A 15,846-nucleotide genomic window follows, 5' to 3' on the forward strand; every position below is an offset into this window, starting at 1 on the left:
TGTTAGTATAAAAATCCTAGAGTTTTTCACATAAGTATTGTGTAAATATTTTTGCTACGAAGTATGTAGTATTTGACTAATCAAGACCTGATGTTGATTATATGCCATAAATCATAGTTTTTTATGAAAATGTAAATATTAGTTAATCGAGAGGATGTAGCCAGTATTTGGCGTGGGCCTTCACAGTTATGCTTAAGCCTGTTTTTGGTAATTTATATCTTTATTATTGAAAATATGTTCAGAAGGATGTAGCAGTATATGGCGTGAGCCTTCTGATTATACTTTTATAATATAAAGATATTCGAAGGATGAAGCCAGTATTTGGCGTGGGCCTTCTCAATTAGGCTTACACTTTTTTGCGGAATTTATAACTTTATATGTAAAGATATTCGAGGATGAAGCCAGTATTTGGCGTGGCCTTCTCAATTATGCTAAACCTGTTTTTGGTAATATATTACTTTATTATATAAAATATGTTCCGAAGGATGTAGCCAGTATTTGGCGTGGGCCTTCTTAATTATCTTAAACCTTTTGGTAATTTATATCTTTATTTTATAAAATATGTTCCGAAGGATGTAGCCAGTATTTGGCGTGGGCCTTCTTAATTATGCTTAAACCTGTTTTGGTAATTTATATCTTTATCATATAAAATAGGTTCCGAAGGATGTAGCCAGTATTTGGCGTGGGCCTGCTTAATTATGCTTAAACCTGTTTTGGTAATTTATATCTTTATTATATAAAATATGTTCCGAAGGATGTAGCCAGTATTTGGCGTGGGCCTTCTTAATTATGCTTAAACCTCTTTTGGTAATTTATATCTTTATTATATAAAATATGTTCCGAAGGATGTAGCCAGTATTTGGCGTGGGCCTTCTTAATTATGCTTAAACCTGTTTGGTAATTTATATCTTTATTATATAAAATAGGTTCCGAAGGATGTAGCCAGTATTTGGCGTGGGCATTCTCAATTATGCTTAAACCTGTTTTGGTAATTTATATCTTTATTATATAAAATATGTTCCGAAGGATGTAGCCAGTATTTGGCGTGGGCCTTCTTAATTATGCTTAAACCTGTTTTGGTAATTTATATCTTTATAATATTAAATATGTTCCGAAGGATGTAGCCAGTATTTGGCGTGGGCCTTCTCAATTATGCTTAAACCTGTTTTGGGTTTTTATATCTTTATCATATAAAATAGGTTCCGAAGGATGTAGCCAGTATTTGGCGTGGGCATTCTCAATTATGCTTAAACCTGTTTTGGTAATTTATATCTTTATTATATAAAATATGTTCCGAAGGATGTAGCCAGTATTTGGCGTGGGCCTTCTTAATTATGCTTAAACCTGTTTTGGTAATTTATATCTTTATTATATAAAATAGGTTCCGAAGGATGTAGCCAGTGTTTGGCGTGGGCCTTCTTCTTATGCTTAAACCTCTTATGGTAATTTATATCTTTATTATATAAAATAGGTTCCGAAGGATGTAGCCAGTATTTGGCGTGGGCCTTCTTAATTATGCTTAAACCTCTTATGGTAATTTATATCTTTATTATATAAAATATGTTCCGAAGGATGTAGCCAGTATTTGGCGTGGGCCTTCTTAATTATGCTTAAACCTGTTTTGGTCATTTATATCTTTATAATATAAAAAAGGTTCCGAAGGATGTAGCCAGTATTTGGCGTGGGCCTTCTCAATTATGCCTTAACTTGTTTTGGGTAATTTATAACTTTATTATATAAAATATGTTAAATATTATAGGGATAAATCCTATGTTAAGCACTTTTTAGCGTTAAATCATTTTTTTACAGTTAGTTCCAGTTCCTTAAGATATATATTGTGAAGGATGTACCCAGTATTTGGTGTGAACCTTCAAAATTATATTTGTATATTTTTGGTATATGTCAATCATTACTTCCCGAAGTACACACCTTGTTTTTGATTTGAGTCAGGTGGGTGTTTTCATAATTCTTTAAAAAAATGTTAATGAGTTAATTGTATTTTATTTATCCGAGGGATGAAGCCTGTATTTGGCGTGGGCCTTCTTAATTCTGTTTTGACCTATATTTCGTTATTTATGTTGTATGTTGCGAAGGATGTATTTTCGTTCAGTATGAGTCATGTGTGGGCCTCCATTATGGTTTTATGGAAAACAGTTATTGAGCGTGCGAGTTGTTTATGTTTGCTGATGGTTTTGCAAGTGTATGGCATATGTCGTCTTTATTTTAAATGAATCACTTGTGATACGTATTGAACATAGTGTGTATGGTTTTTAAAGTTTTTATACATTTTTTTACCATTGCTCGTTAGTTCATAAACTATCCCGAACGGTGTTGCAAATTATTTTGCGTGGGCCTTCTTATGTATGTTAGAGCCTTTTTGGTATTTCTTTCGTTACATTATTTTATCATCGGGCGAAAAGACCTTTGTTCGAAGTAACGCTTTCAGCGTCATATTTCAGTTTTGAACATCATTGTGTATTTATTTATTTAACAAAAGATTTGAAAATAATGTAGCCAGTATTTAGCTCCGACCTTCGTAATTCTAATACGTTGGTATAAATCGCACACAATTTCAAAGCCATTTATTTATGCCGAAACGTCAAAAGTCAATATTCTAGTTATATATGAAAAAATAGAGGATAATTGCTTGTTTCAATGAAAAATCGTAATATATATAACTCCAGTTAGCACCAAGAGCCGTATTTCACGAGCGTGTTAGCCACGAGTGAATTATTTTGCGATCTTACACTGAAACCATTTCATGTTTTCATTATATGTTGAAAATGGAGATAAAATAATGAGATTTTACTGTAGTTTTTAGAAAATTATGCGCGTACGTAACGTCATTTCGTAAACTACGTCTTTAAAATTGTGTGAAATTTCATTTCACTGATAAATCTCTGTAAATCACTGGAAACCATATAATGTATATTGAAGGTACTTCATGCTGGCAACGTCAATTATAATATAAATGTGGATAATATAAGATAGTTCGAAAGAGGAACATGTGGCTGCTGTGTTCTACTGTTTATTGTCCCATTTTCCTGTATTTTTAAGACATGAATGTATTTGTTTATGGTATGAACATTTGTTGTACATGCTTCGTAGAATGTTTAAGATTTTGTGTTGTTTGTGGTTTAGTTTGAATGGAATAAAACAATTTATTCAATATATTTTTTTTGTTTTATTGTGGCGTTCATTATGCGTTGTGTGTGCTTGACAAATTATGCAAACTTATAGACAGAAGTGAAAACCTGTTTTCTTTCGCACTGGTGAACAAGTCACATTATTATGACCACCTTCGGGGGCATACTATTGTGACTTGACGCACCATCCATCCGTCCGTGTGTCTGACTCAACTTATCATGTCCGGGCTGTAACTTTCTCTTGTATGGACAAATTTTAAAATAACTTGCCACATGTGTTCCATCTACCAAGACATTGTGTTGCGTACAATACCTGTGTTCTTACCTTTAAGGTCAAGGTCACACTAAGTGTCTGAATACTATGGAATGCTTGATATCAGGACTTAGCGTATAGATGGTCGTGTCCGGGCTGTAACTGTCTCATATATGGACATATTTTTAAAATAACATGCCACATGTGTTTGACATACCAAGACGACGTGTCGCGTGCAAGACTGGTGACCCTTCCTCTAAGGTCAAGGTCAAACTTAGTGTTTGAATATTATGGAATGCTGCATATGAGTATAGGTGGTCGTGTCCGGGCTGTGGTTTTCTCTTCATTGGACAGATTTTAAAATAACTTGCCACATCTGTTCAATATACCGCGACGACGTGTCGCATGCAAGATCTATGTCCAAACCTCTAACATCGAGGTCACACTTAGTGTGTTTTCACAATGGAATGCTGCATGTAAGGACATAAAGTATAGATGGTTGTGTCCTGGCTTAAACTTTCTCATGTAATGACAGATTTCAACAGATTTTGACGGATTGCCACATGTGTTTGACAAACCAAGATGACGTGTCGCGTGCAAAACCAATGTCCCTACCTTAAAGGTCAAGGTGACACTTAGTGTTTGTTTACTACGGAATGCTGCATATAAGGACATAAAGTATAGTTGGTCGTGTCCTGGCTGTAACTTTCTCTTGTATGGACAGATTTTAAAATAACATGCCACATGTTTTCGATATATCAAAACGACGTGTCGCGTGCAAGATCTGCGTCCCTACCTCTGAGGTCAATGTCACACTAAGTGTCTGTTTACTATGAAATGCTGCATAAAAGGACATACGAGTGTATGTTGTCAATTATGAGTGATTGCCAAGTTTCACAGACATAACACAGACATAAATGTCATGTGGTCTTGCACATGCACCAGCCATTTTGGTTAGACATAATGCAATGGGGTATGTCTTGTAAATGTACCAGTACCAGTATATTGGTTAGACGTAATTTCATGTGGTCTTGCAAGGCCACCAGCCATATTGGTGAGACATAATGCCATATGGTATAGCAAATGCACCAGCCATGTTGGTTAGACATAACGCCATGATTGTGGTCTTACAAATGCACTAGCCATATTTGTTAGACATAATGCAGTTGGGTCTTGCAAATGCAACAGCCATGTTGGTTAGACATAATATCAATAACATGATCATTTTTATCAGACAAATTATTATGTTCCTAGAGTCAAACTGGCAAGAGAGAGAAAACATGTTAAAGAAGCATTTGTATAATAGGGACGGACGATCAAACAGAACAACCTATATACAATTATATAGAAAGTATTCAAGATGCGGTGGCATGATTTTATAAAAAGTGGTCACAAGTTTAATATGTCGCACAGTTAGCTATATAAATGATTGTCAAATTTCATTAAGCTCAGATGACCAAACGTGGTTAAAGTGTTATCAGCACACATTTAGGTGGTTAACCAAAAAAAATGAAAGCCCTTGTACAGCAAAGAAAGCGTCAACAAATTAAAATACCACATTTGACAGATATTGAAGGATAAAACATTGCAAAAAAGTATGTATTTTGAGCTTAAGTATGTATTTTGAGCTAAAATGACCTTTAAAGTATCAAAATATCGCTTCCCACATTTGTAAACATCAGATTGGTTGAAGGTTTTCCTCTAATAACTTTTTTATTCCGTAACCTAATAGTTTAAAATAATATGCCGAGAGAAACATGGAGATTGTAGAGCCGAATGAGCGCCATGATGTTTTGGAAACATATCACTTATATTACTTACAGAGCGAAAACAGGTTCTAAAAATCCTTCTTTTTTAACCTTTCACCGCCATTTTGCAACCCAGATTCAAATCTTAACTTAAATCCTTGCAGATTCGGATTACGTCTGACCCCCTGCATTGTATAAATACTTCTGTATTATTTTACTATGACGATTTGCAAATGTCAATGAGGTAATCCACGAAGTGAATATGGAATTACCCACAAGAAAAAGTCTGGACTTTTGACGGCTTGTAACCTAACTTGAACGGTCAGACCGCAAAAGAAATATTGACTTTTATAGGAATTCATTTAATAAAAAGTTTTGTCCATGTTCAAGGGAACACATAAGTTGTATACTTAATATTTAAAAGAGCTTCAACATGAATGACATTGATACACCGATACGGACCCAGATGCTGTTACTCTTAATACCGAATAATTCAAAATAAAACGTAACTACCGAATAATACATTCATTTTGCGAATATTACTCATAAACGTATGGGTACTGTGATAATTATATTATATAGTTACGGTTAAAAAACCCTGTTTTGAGCATTTTGTGGTCTCAAAATGTAGGTTTCAAATATTTATGAGTGACCTCCCTTGAGAATATGAGGTTGTTCCCTTAATTTAATTTAGCATAATTGATCCACCAAAAAAGGATTCGTTTGAACATGTGCCTGTATCGATTTTGGAAAGTATATACAACGCTCCTGCCCACACGAATCTTCATCTATGATGGCAGGTAGTCATCAGTGGCGTAGCTACATATAGGCCTTGTAGGCCTGGGCCAACAACTTTTTTGAAAAATGACAAAATTAAAATAACACGAAAATGCAATAAAAACTAATAACAACTTGAAAGTTGTATATAACGTTATTATTACAAACGCAAGTCTGGTGTTTATCTAAACTATGTGCTGGGTGTATTGCTTGATTTTATTGTAATCACTGCATATATATATTTAAGTTTGTGTAATGTGCATATAAAATGTCTTTTTGCCTTTTGTTTTTCTTCTGGAATGCTCCCAAATTGCACTATTTTGCTTCTAATTTAGAAAGAAATCTTTGGGGTGGGTATCCCCGAACTCACCCAAAACCATCGGGCCTACAAGTTGTTTTAAGCCTAGCTACGCCCCTGGTCATACCCGGTTTTGTTCATACTCATACTCATATCTACATACATGTAAACAATAAATTTAATTGCAAGGATGAATTTAATTTAAAGGATCTCGTTTAATAAGCGTCTAAATGGCCCGTAAAACTTTCTGTGTGTATACAATTTAAAACTCGTGAGTTTGATTGTTTATATATGTTCATATGATTTCATCAGGTTATGTACTTAAATTTGATTGCATATCATAGTGTGCGAGGCTAGTCAGCAACGTGCAAAACGTCTAACAGCTCATTTCAAACACGAACAAAATTGTAGTCCACGAAAGATTATTCCCAAATGTAATGCATATGTTTTAACTTTATGTTCATTGATTAATGAATTAACTAAAATTGAAAAATAAGTCCGATTTTTTTTATAAGAGTTTAAAAATGTGATAAAAGGAGGTATAAACGTTTCATAGAAATCATTAATTTGGCTTATTCATACCCTTATAAAACTGGGTCCTTCAGTTTGAAAAGAATAGTTCGAATTTCACCTGGCTTATGGATGGGTCTTCAAAATTGGCAGTTGACGAGTACTTGCGAAATTTCCCATAAGCAAATGGATCTAGTAAGTCTAGTGAGTATGTAAAAACCGAGGTCATTACAAACATTGATAAAAAGTAACAAGTCCAATAATCATTCAAATAACATGGAAACCAAATTCTTTGGTGAGAGAATATGATATTTGAAGGTCAACCCTCAAACAGTAAATTGAAAATCAAATTATAATATCTACATGTTGTCATCTTCCAATAATATGTCCGACCGGGTGATGTGCGCCGCTAAAACAAATAGAAATTGTGATAAACTATTTTTTTCTATAAGCTCTATAATATCCCCTGTATGACATCAACCCCCCCACCCCACCCCCACCACCATCCCCCGTTAGGTATTAACATTAGTAGGTGCATAAGACATGACAACACTATTATAAGTGCTTTACACATCTGGGTGAATGATCCATGCATATTCATCTGAGTACATTTGTATACAAGTTAATTACATAAGTTTTATGATTATGTCAGTGACAACGATTCGCTAATGCTAATCTAAATGAATCTATGCTGGATAACCAATAACATACATGGATATGCTAAGAGCTTATTTCCATAGGTAAACATTTTCTTCCGAGGTATTTTATCTTAGTTAGTAGGAGCACGGACCTATAAAATATAAACCATGGTTTAAAGGCCCATGGTAGGAGTTGTTCACTGCTCTAGTTTAACACTTTAGCGAAAACGTAATGATAGGGGAGATCACTGCGCACTTATCGTAAAAAATAGTGGTCTGTAACCAAAACTTATCACCTGATGGACAAAATGGCGGATGATTCAACTTTTTGCATACTTGAGTAATATAGTCCTTGTTTTCTTTTTTAAAGGTCGTGAAGTAGAACATTATATGAAATTCGTAGATGATTACTAAATGATTTTTCTGCAATGAGAAAGAACATCATTCATAACTGAGGTAAACAAGAAAGTGCTGGAAATGGGAAGCAAAGACGAAGTTGAGCAGAATTCACAGTCACTGGTGAAATATAATCATAGGTTTGTCAAGTGTTGTAGTTGCGGATATTCTGTGTGACTTTGTTATACTGACTGGAAGTATCTATATAGATAGTCGATCGCATTTAATAACACTTTTTTGTTTGAGATTCTTTTTTTTTTACTTTTACGTAAATGTTGATTGTTGTGTTAATCTTTTTCAGTGATCCTCCATCAAGCTGGCTGAAGTGGATTCCAACATCCATGGCTCACCTTGTACAGATCGAATCTCGAATTCTCAGTCGTAAGTCATTAAGCAATAAATCATCTCATTTTTGCACTTGATTAGTTGACATTTTTTGTTTCAAAATGGATAACACTGCCCTGATAGCCTAGTACCAGTATTGGTACCAGTGGCGATGACTGAAGTTATCAGACACTTTTAGATTTCTTTTCTCCTGACTTTTGATAATATTATATTATATGAACATTTTTTTGGAATAATAAACTTCAGCACTTCTTCTGGTGAAATCAGGCAAATAAGGTGGAATTTAATAACTTAACTTAATTGTCTTTGGCTCCGAATGAAGTGTTGAAAAGGGATCAAATTTTCATTCATACTGTTTAAAGTAAATATCTAAATGTTTTAGGTGAGAGGTTTTTTATTTTTGGTTTCTCAGACCCGTCGACCCCATTTTTGCTATTTTTTCAGAAAAAAATAATACATTCCAATAACTGTTTTTTCCCGACCTTTTCTGCCCGGTATTGCTGAAAATCAAAATGAAAACAATTATTTTAAGCAAGTATGCACTTTATGTGTACAATCAAAGCCTCTGGGCCAAGTTGGCCGAAAAACAAAAAAAAACGTGATTTGGCTCTAGAGGCATTCAATTTTCAGGAACCATTGAAAAAAATATTCAAAGCAATTTTTAAAAGAACATTCATCACAATGATTTAAAAACATCCTGTCATCAGACAATGACACTCCTTATTCAATAGAACAAGTTACCGCATTTAAGTCATTTGATGACTTTATTTGATGACTTAATTGACAAACATTTACAAATCAAGTTTGGAATGTGGTGAAACACACTTTTTTATTTAAACATTTACTAATCACTATCACTAACTATCACAAGATATTGCCCTATTCACCAAAAAATGATTCTAACATAAAGTGTATTTGGAAAAAAAAATCCCTATCTACCCTTAGCTTGTAATTTTTACATTTATATATATATATATACATTTATTAACAAGCTTTTAAAATTTAATGCATGATAATGGAAATACACAAAAAATGAACAGTTAATTAAAACAATAAGAGTTAAGGAAAACTGTTTCCGATAATCAAATGTTTTAAAAAAAACATGCATCTTAAACTTGAGAAATTAAAGGGGCCATAAACCGTATGATGATATAGCGGGGAAAAACATGTCGAAAACTGACAATAACTTGGTATCGATGTGTACAATGCATTGAAACTAAGCAACTGAAGTACCACATAGTTTACAATTTATTAGTTTTTCGCAGTTTTTTCATATTTTTCCATTGCAAGAGATTACTAGGTATGTATACCTAGTAGAATTCATTCTTATGCGTGATTGGCTAGTCGATGTTATCATGTGATATTACCAAGTTAGGAATATAGCTTAAATATTCCAATGCTTTAGCACAGTGGATACAACACTGGACTGCAATTTTGGCGACACCGGTTTGAACCTGGTCTCCGACTCTATTTTCTTTTTTCATTTTGGTATTTTTTTTACAATTATGATATTAAAGAGTTAAACATTTTATTAAATATTTGTCCTGAGATTCGTCACAGAAAAAAACTGTTTTTGGTGCCAATCTGGTGTATAGTCCCTTTAGATAGTTTATCAACAAATAGCCTAAAAATGTTTATTTTAATTATTTCCCTCCTCCTGTGTCTATATTTTTTCAAAAGTTTGAGAAACAAAAAATAAAAAAAACTCTGGCCTGAGTTTTAACGTATAAGTGCAAACAGTAACTTCACGAAACATGTTTAAATTTTTGAAATTAGAAAGTGTTTTAAAGTCATAGCCATCGTGTAGAAACATGACATGTAATTTCATTTAATTCTGTTCTTTTTTAGGCCTTAAAAGCACAGTAGAAAAATGTTTTATTACATTACCTCAAAGTCAGCACAGAATATGGATGATAGTTGCTAACAAGGACAAACCCAACACTCCGCTGGTAATGGTCCATGGGATGGGAGGTGGTGTTGGACTATGGGTTCAGAGCATTGACGATCTCGCTGTGAAACGACCAGTGTATGCCTTTGACTTATTAGGGTTTGGTCGTAGCTCTAGACCAAAGTTTAGTTCAAGTGCAAAACTTGTTGAAATGGAATTTGTTGAATCTATAGAGGAGTGGCGTCAGGAAATGAAGATAGAAAAAAATGGCTTTATTAGGACACAGCTTAGGTGCATATCTAGCCAGTGCTTATGCATTGAAATATCCAGAGAATATTGAGCACCTGTTCCTGGTCGATCCATGGGTATTTCCGGAGCGTCCAACAGGGGAGAGTGACCGCAGTCGGCGCATTCCTACCTGGGTCAGGGCAATCGCTAAGGTTCTGTCCCCCTTCAACCCTCTCGCCGTTGTGCGAGTAGCTGGCCCATTGGGTGTGTCTATTTTTGCTTCAGAATAACTGCTTTAATATTAGTGTTTGTGCAGAACACTTTCAATGTTGTAATACATTCATGTAAGTGTAATACATGATGCAATTTGATGTTATAGATCCTTTTCCTATTTTGAACGTTTATAAAAAAATGCCATTTTAATATCATCATGATGAACATTTCACAGTTAAATGTTTTGCATTTTTATTTTAAACTGTTGCCTATTGAAAAAAAAATCAGTGAGAAAACAACATTTCACCTCAGTTTGAAAATAACAAAAACATGTTAAGTACATTTTACAATGCTAAACTGATTAATATATCAAACTCAATGCATCGATTACTTCCCTTTACAAATCAAAGGGATATTATAATAGAAAAAATTGCAGGTTGCAGAAAAGCTAACTATTTTGGTGTCTGAGAAAAATATACATGCAGAAGCACAAAAAGTATAGATATTTTTTTTACATTTTCAAAAAAATGGGTGTGGGAAATTGGCGGAACAAACATACCGTGAATTTGGTATGGCCTTAGATATATATTGTACATGTATTTGTAAAGTTGATTTCATTTTTCAAACATGTATGCTAATTAGTAACAGTTATCCTTCATGTATAATTTTAGACTTATCACTTATATACTGTAGGTATAAATGGCGAACCAAGTGTTCATAGCTTGCTAACTAAGGACTAAACTAGTAAGACTCTTTGAACTGATGCATCATTCTCTATGTTTCAGGACCGGGTTTGATCCGCCGTTTCCGACCCGACCTGCAGGCCAAATTTGCCCACTTATTCGATGACCACACAATCCTGGACTACATCTACCACTGCAACGCTCAGACTCCCAGGTATAAACCTCGGATCTTTCAAAGCTCTTCAAAGCTTGTGTTTCTATATATTGTACACCCGACTTTATAAATAAATATTACTTGATCATCTCTTACTGAACAAATGCAGTCACTTCATGATTTCTTATTTGATAAGACCTTTATATGCCTTTATATGTTTTATAAAATGTGACTCACCTGCAGTGTGTGGGCACTTCCATTAAATGGCCCGTGCAGAAATTTGTCGTCAAGAAATTTAGGTCAAGTTTGACACTTGTTTACGGTAACATAAGTCAAATAAAAAAATTGTCTTGTAAACACAAAACAGGCCAAACATGTTTTTATGCCCCCGAAGGTGGGCATATTAAAATCACACCGTCCGTCCGTGTGTCCGGCTCAATAACTCGTGTCCGGGCTGTAACTTTCCCTTGTATGGACATATTTTAAAATAACTTGCCACATGTGTTCGGCATACCAAGACGACGTGTCGCGTGCAAGACCCGTGTCCCTACCTCTTAGGTCAAGGTCACACTTAGTGTTTATTCACAATGGAATGCTGCATATAAGGACATAGAGTATAGGTTGTCGTGTCCGGGCTGTAATTTTCCCTTGTATGGACAGATTTTAAAATAACTTGCCACATGTGTTCGGCATACCAAGACGACGTGTCGCGTGCAAAACCCGTGTCCCTACCTCTTAGATCAAGGTCACACTTAAGTGTTTATTCACAATGGAATGCTGCATATAAGGACATAGAGTATAGGTTGTCGTGTCCGGGTTGTAACTTTCCCTTGTATGGACAGATTTTTAAATAACTTGCCACATGTGTTCGACATACCAAGACGACGTGTCGCGTGCAAGAAGTGTGTCCCTACCTCTAAGGTCAAGGTCACACTTAGGTGTTTATTCACAATGGAATGCTGCATATATATAAGGACATAGAGTATAGATTGTCATGCCTGGGCTGTAACTTTCCCTTGTATGGTCAGATTTTAAAATAACTTGCCACGTGTGTTCGGCATAACAAGACGACGTGTCGCGTGCAAGAGCCCTGTCCCTACCTCTTAGGTCAAGGTCACACTTAGTGTTTATTTACAATGGAATGCTGCATATAACGACATAGAGTATAGGTTTTGTTCGGGCTGTAACTTTCCCTTGTATGGACAGATTATAAAATAACTTGCCACATGTGTTTGACATACCAAGACAACGTGTCAGGTGCAAGACCCGTGTCACTATTCTTAGGTCAAGGTCACACTTTATTCACAATGGAATGCTGTATATAAGGACATAAGAGTATATGTAGTGTCTGGGCTGTACCTTTCCCTTGTATGGATAGAATTTAGAATAATTTGCCACATGTGTTCGACATACCAAGACGACGTGTCGCGTGCAAGAACCGTGTCCCTACCTCTAAGGTCAAGGTCACACTTAGGTGTTTATTCACAATGGAGTGCTGCATATAAGGATAAAGAGTATTGGTTGTTATGTCCGGGCTGTAACTTTTTTTTGTGTGGACAGATTTTAAAATAACTTGCCACATGTGTTTGACATACCAAGACGACTTGTCACGTGCAAGACACATGTCCCTACCTCTAAGGTGAAAGATACACTTAGTGTTTATTCACAACGGAATGCTGAATATAAGGACATAAGAATGTAGGTTGTCAAGTATGGGTGGTATTTTTTATGTTCAGAGGCAATTTAAAATAACTTGCCATATGTATTTGTTTGATCTTTAACTTTTCATGTACTGACCTTGTTCATAGGTCAATGTCACATTCGGGGCATTTGTCACATACTGTGACAGCTCTTGTTCTTTATTATTATTGTCTTTTTATTCAAAAAATCTATGTTGAGTTTCATTATGTTTCATGTGGGGTAAAAATGAGGTCAAAATGTCAAATCAAAGAAAAATTCAAGATCATTCAAACTTTATTGGAAAGATCGTCTTCATTACAGATAGATCAGTTTTAAATTTGGGATATGCAGTCAAAAGCTAGATCATTAGGTCAAACTAAAGAAAAACCTTAATACTCTCAAGGCCATGATTTTGACCGTAGAATGAAACTTGGTCAAACTGTTTATTTTCATAAAATATTTTTTAAGTTTGATGCTGGCTCATGCGCTATCAAGAAATTGGAATAAAGTCAATCATTTGAATATCCTTGGTGACCCTCGATCATCCATAATTTCAACCCAATATTTGAATCTGCTCTCTTAACAGATTGAATGTTTTGACAACTTTTTTAATTGTTGTCTTGGAACAAGCCAATTTATGCAAAAAGATGCTGACAAAAATAAGATCACAGATTTTTATTTTAAAGTTTGAAAATTGATGTTTTATGCATTTTTAGCTCGACTATTCGAAGAATAAGGAGAGCTATACTACTCACCCAAGCGTCAGCATCGGCGTCGGCTTCGCCCCTTGGTTAAGGTTTTGCATGCAAGCACACATAGGTAAATATCTCAGCAACTACTTGAGGTATTGCATTGGGACTTTATACAATGGTACTCAACCATCCAACCTACTTAATTAACCAAGTTAGATAACTCTAGTTTGCATTTAATGCAAAAATAGGCCTTTGTTATTTGACTTAGAAATTCTGGTTAAGGTTTTGCGTGCAAGCACACATAGGTTAATATCTCAGCAACTACTTGAGGTATTGCATTGAGACATGATACAATGTTAGTCAACCATCCAACCTACCTTATTAACCAAGTTAGATAACTATAGTTTGCATTTAATGCAAAAAATAGGCCTTTATTATTTGACTTAGAAATTCTGGTTAAGGTTTTGCGTGCAAGCACTCATAGGTTAATATCTCAGCAACTGCTTGAGGTATTGCATTGAGACTTGATACAATGGTACTCAACCATCCAACCTACTTAATTAACCAAGATAACTCTGGTTTGCACTAAATGCAAATAATTGCCCTTTATTATTAGACTTAGAAATTTTGGTTAAGGTTTTGCATGTCACCACTTTTAAGTCAATACCTCAGCGAATACAGCATGTATTGCATTGAAACTTTACACACAGGCTCCCAACCATTTAACCTTCTTATTTAATCAAGTAAGATAACTCTATCTTTCATATTATATAATTTTTGCCCCTTTATTATGCGATTCTGGTTAAGGTCTTGCATGTTAGCACACATAGGATAATATCTCAGCAACTACTTAATGTATTGCATTGAGACTTTATACAATGGTATTCAACCACCCAACCTAATTGAATAACCAAGTTAGATAACTGTATTTTGCAAATAATGGCCTTTTATTATTACGCTTAAAAATTCTTGTTAAAATTTTGCATGTAACCACATTTATGTTAATATCTCAGCACATCATGTATTGTATTGAAATCTAATCTAACAGTGATCCATGCATGTTTCGCCAAAACTTTTCAATCCTTACACTGAAAAGCAGGGGAATAGTCGAAAAAGCTGTCTCTGTGACAGCTTTTGTTCTTAAACCGCTATTAACGGTTTTAGCCATGAAACATTAATTTTAGAACAGAAATATGAAAATCTGCGATCCGATCTTTTGTCAGCAGTCTTTTATCACTAGTTTGCAGATATTTATGCAAAAAATTGCTCATTCAAAGACGAAAAATAAAAAAGTTGTAAAAACGGTAAATCTGTGAGAGTGCAGCTTTAAACAGCAATTGTGAACAGGTGAGCAGTATATGGTCCAGTTGGTCCTGACTATAAACTTATGTTGTCCTTGGTCATAAATTGTTTTGTATAAATAATTATATATGATATTTCAGTGGAGAGTCAGCATTCAGGACCCTGTCATTGCTGCTGGGATTTGCAAAGCGACCGGTGATCGAGAGGATATCGGAGGTGGACAAAGACGTGCCTATCACATTCATCTATGGCTCGAAGACCTGGATGGACAAGGAATGTGGATACCAGACAAAGTTCCTCAGGGCTGACAGCCACGTCGATGTGGAGGTGTGGTGTGATTGCTGATTAAAAAAAAATGCTAACTCCAGCCTTCTTGCTCATAAATACTGTAAAAGATTCTAGCTTCAGCATTTCGACTTCTTTTAAGTTTTGTTGTGATTTTCTTTCAAATTTAACTTTACAGTTATAACTGACGTTCATGAATGATCTGCTTAAATCTCACTATTGAACTTTTATTTGCATCATGGTTTGATATCCAGCCTTGTAGCAGGCTGATAGATGGATTGTGTGGCTGAAGGAGAGGGTTAGGGAGGGGGGGGGAAGGCTGATAGATGGATTGTATGGCTGTAGGAGGGGGTTGGGGGGGAGTTAATAAGTGGATTGTATGGCTGTAGGAGGGGGTTGGGGGGGAAGGCTGATAGGTGGATTGTATGGCTGAAGGAGGGGGTTGGGGTGGAAGGCTGATAGGTGGATTGTATGGCTGTAGGAGGGGGTTAGGGGGGAAGGCTGATAGGTGGATTATATGGCTGTAGGAGGGGGTTAGGGGGGAAGGCTGATAGGTGGATTGCATGGCTGGAGGAGGGGGTTTGGGGGGGAAGGCTGATAGGTGGATTGT

At 35.3% G+C, this 15,846-nt stretch overlaps 1 pseudogene; it reads left to right on the plus strand.

The window, feature by feature from the left end:
* Positions 1-7,704: 7,704 nt before the first annotated feature.
* LOC128242651 ((Lyso)-N-acylphosphatidylethanolamine lipase-like) lies at positions 7,705-15,522 on the plus strand (annotated as a pseudogene).
* The last annotated feature ends 324 nt before the right edge of the window (positions 15,523-15,846 follow it).

The sequence above is a fragment of the Mya arenaria genome, chromosome 8, assembly GCF_026914265.1.
Source record: "Mya arenaria isolate MELC-2E11 chromosome 8, ASM2691426v1".
Classification (NCBI taxonomy): Eukaryota; Metazoa; Mollusca; class Bivalvia; order Myida; family Myidae; genus Mya; species Mya arenaria.